Genomic DNA, 3,543 nt, shown 5'->3' on the forward strand with positions numbered 1-3,543 from the left:
TTGCTATCTTACCTCCATCATATTGCTGGGTACTCTTGCTCTTTCAAAATGGAAGGCTGGGCTAGCCTTTTAGCCTTTTCTCAGTCTCTCTTCAAGACAAACCTGAAATGAATTTAGCTTTAAAGTGGTGGTAGAAATGTTTTTCTTACAGTGCCATGAATAAGCACAGCTGGAGGAGTTCAATATGGCAGATCAAAGGCTGCAGTAGCTCTGCTAGAATTTCCTCTTCACACCAGTGTCACTCCAGAACCATTTCATAGTAGTTAAAATGGATTGTTGTAATCTGCAAAAATAACAGACGATGAGCAGGTTAGTTTCGTTCAGATGATACTCAGAATTTCAAAATCCCAATACTCCTGACATCACCAATTTTTTTCAATGGATCAAATTTATATTTTATATTAACATTATATTAATACAATAGGGACTCTTTCATGTTTGGCATTTTTCACTTAACATCATGTTTGAGATTTATTTTTATTGTTGCACTGGTTTTAAGGGTTCTTTTTGGCTGCACAGTATTTCACTGTGGAAGTATACTATGATTTTTTTTAATCCATTCTACTATTGATGGACATTTGGATAATCCCAGTTTGAGGATATTATGTCTCTGGTGTGCAGATATACACAGTTCTGTTGAATATCTACTAGGAAAGGAAACACTAGGCTAGAAAATATTTGTATGTGAATCTTTAGCAGATACTGCCAAACAGTTTTCAAAAGTGGTTGTATGAATTTAGACTCCCAACTCTACAGTCTAAAAACTGGGCAGCCAGTGAGAATTCCAGTTGTTTCACATCCTTACCAGCACTTAGTATTGTTGTTCCTAAAATTTTAGCCATGCTGGTAGACCTGTAGTCGCTAGTATCTCATTGTAAATTTCATTTGTATTTCCCTGACAATCGAGGAGTTTGAGCATTGTGAATCCACAGTTTGGTCAAGGCTCAGCGGGGCCAGTTTGTCTCTGCTCCACTCAGTGTCAGCTGGGGCTACTCAAAGTCTTGGTCACTAGAACCATCTGAAGGCCCTTTCACACATGTTTCTGGAGATTGATGCTCATAGCTTGGGATGTTAACTAGAACACCTATACACTGCATCTTCCTTTTACCTGAGCTCCCTCACAACATGGCTGGACATTAAGTTTAAGTTTCCTGTAGGGGGAGAGAATGGAAAAGAGAGGGAACAACTGAGAGCAGTGACTCATACCTGTAATTCCAGCACTTTGGGAGACCAAGGCAGGAGGCTCTATTGAGCCCAGGAGTTCGAGGCTGTAGTAAGCTATGACTGAGCCACTGTATGTTAGCCTGGGCAACAAAGCCAGACTCTGTCTCTAAATAACAAAAATTAAATTAGACCAGGCACAGTGCTCATGCCTGTAATCCCAGCACTTTGGAAGGCTGAGGTTGGAGGATTGCTTGAGCCCAGGAGTTCAAGACCAGCATGGGCAACACAGTGAGACTCCAACTCTACAAAAACTAAAAATAATAGTCCTAGCTACTCCGGAGGCTTAGGCAAGAGGATTGCTTGAAGCCAGAATTCAAGGTTACAGTAAGCTATGATCATACCATGGCACCCCAGCCTGGGCAACACAGTGAGATCTTGCCTCTAAAAAGAGTTAATTAATTAATTTAAAAGAAGGGAGACAGAAAGTTAGTGGCAGCCACATTGGCTTTAAGACCTAGCCTCAGAAGCCACACAACATCAGCTTTGCCACATGCTATTCACATGGTCACAAAGTCCTGTCGACCACTGAGTGTAAAAATTATAAGGCTCTAGAAGAGATTGGAAATGTCACTGTCCTATTCTGGGAAACTAAAATCTACCACAGGTGATAATTTTTTAGACCCTGAAAGAATGAATTTTTTTTCTTTTTCTTTTTTTTTTTTTTTTTTGAGACAGAGTTTCACGCTTGTTACTCAGGCTGGAGTGCAATGGCGCAATCTCAGCTCACCGCAACCTCCGCATCCTAGGTTCAGGCAATTCTCCTGCCTCAGCCTCCTGAGTAGCTGGGATTACAGGCACGGGCCACCATGCCCAGCTAATTTTTTTGTATTTTTAGTAGAGACGGGGTTTCACCATGTTGACCAGAATGGTCTCGATCTCTTGACCTCGTGATCCAAAGTGGGAGCCTCGGCCTCCCAAAGTGCTGGGATTATAGGCTTGAGCCACCGCGCCCAGCTGGAAAGAATTTTTTTCTTTTTTTTTAAATTTTTTATTTTTTATTGCATTTTAGGTTTTGGGGTACATGTGCAGAACATGAAAGATAGTTGCATAGGTATACACATGGCAGTGTGTTTTGCTGCCTTCTGCCCCCTCACCCACATTTGGCATTTCTCCCCATGCTATCCCTCCCCAGCTCCTCCCCCCCAACTGTCCCTCCCCTATTCCCCCCAATAGACCCCAGTGTGTGGTACTCCCTTCCCTGTGTCCATGTGTTCTCATTGTTCAACACCCACTTATGAGTGAGAATATGCGGTGTTTCATTTTCTGTTCTTGTGTCAGTTTGCTGAGAATGATGTTCTCCAGATTCATCCATGTCCCTACAAAGGACACGAACTCATCGTTCTTGATGGCTACATAATATTCCATGGTGTATATGTGCCACATTTTCCCAGACCAGTCTATCATCGATGGGCATTTGGGTTGGTTCCAAGTCTTTGCTATTGTAAACAGTGCTGCAATGGACATTCATGTGCATGTGTCCTTATAGTAGAAAGATTTATAGTCCTTTGGATATATACCCAGTAATGGGATTCCTGGGCCAAATGGAATTTCTATTTCTAGGTCCTTGAGGACTCGCCACATTGTCTTCCACAATGGTTGAACTAATTTACACTCCCACCAGCAGTGTAAAAGTGTTCTTATTTCTCCACATCCTCTCCAGCATCTGTTGTCTCCAGATTTTTTAATGATTGCCATTCTAACTGGCATGAGATGGTATCTCAATGTGGTTTTGATTTGCATTTCTCTAATGACCAGTGATGATGAGCATTTTTTCATATGTTTGTTGGCCTCATCCTAAGTAAAGATTGGAATGTTTGAAGATCGATCCAAGATGGCCGACCACTAACAGCTCAGGATTGTAGCTCCCAGTGAAAGCTCAGAGAATGAGACGACGCCACATCTTTAGACGAATTTTCGTCACTCACCGATTAGCCAATTCCCAGTGGAGGAGCCCCACGGGTCGCCAGCACGACTCTTGTGGCCGCCACAGCGGTTTTGCTGGTGTCTCGGCGCAGCAGCTCTTCATGCAGAGCCAACAGGACTGCTTCCCCTACTGACCGGAGTTTGGAGCTCCGGGAAGTCAGAGCCGCTTGTTGTGGACTCAAGAGGGAAGCCAGACCAGAGATTCCCAGGCAGAAGAGCACCATCAGTCTTATCGCTGCTATTTAGGCTGCCACAGTGGGTTGCTCGAATCCCAGCACTGGGAATCAATAAGTCGGACGTCGACTCAGAAACCTAATTAGAAAGGCGGTTCATCTACAATGAAAGGAAAAAAACAGCCTAAGAAGGCCGAGTATACTCAAAATCAGAACCCATCAG

This window comes from Callithrix jacchus, chromosome 14 (genome assembly GCF_049354715.1).
Source record: "Callithrix jacchus isolate 240 chromosome 14, calJac240_pri, whole genome shotgun sequence".
In the NCBI taxonomy this organism is placed as follows: domain Eukaryota; kingdom Metazoa; phylum Chordata; class Mammalia; order Primates; family Cebidae; genus Callithrix; species Callithrix jacchus.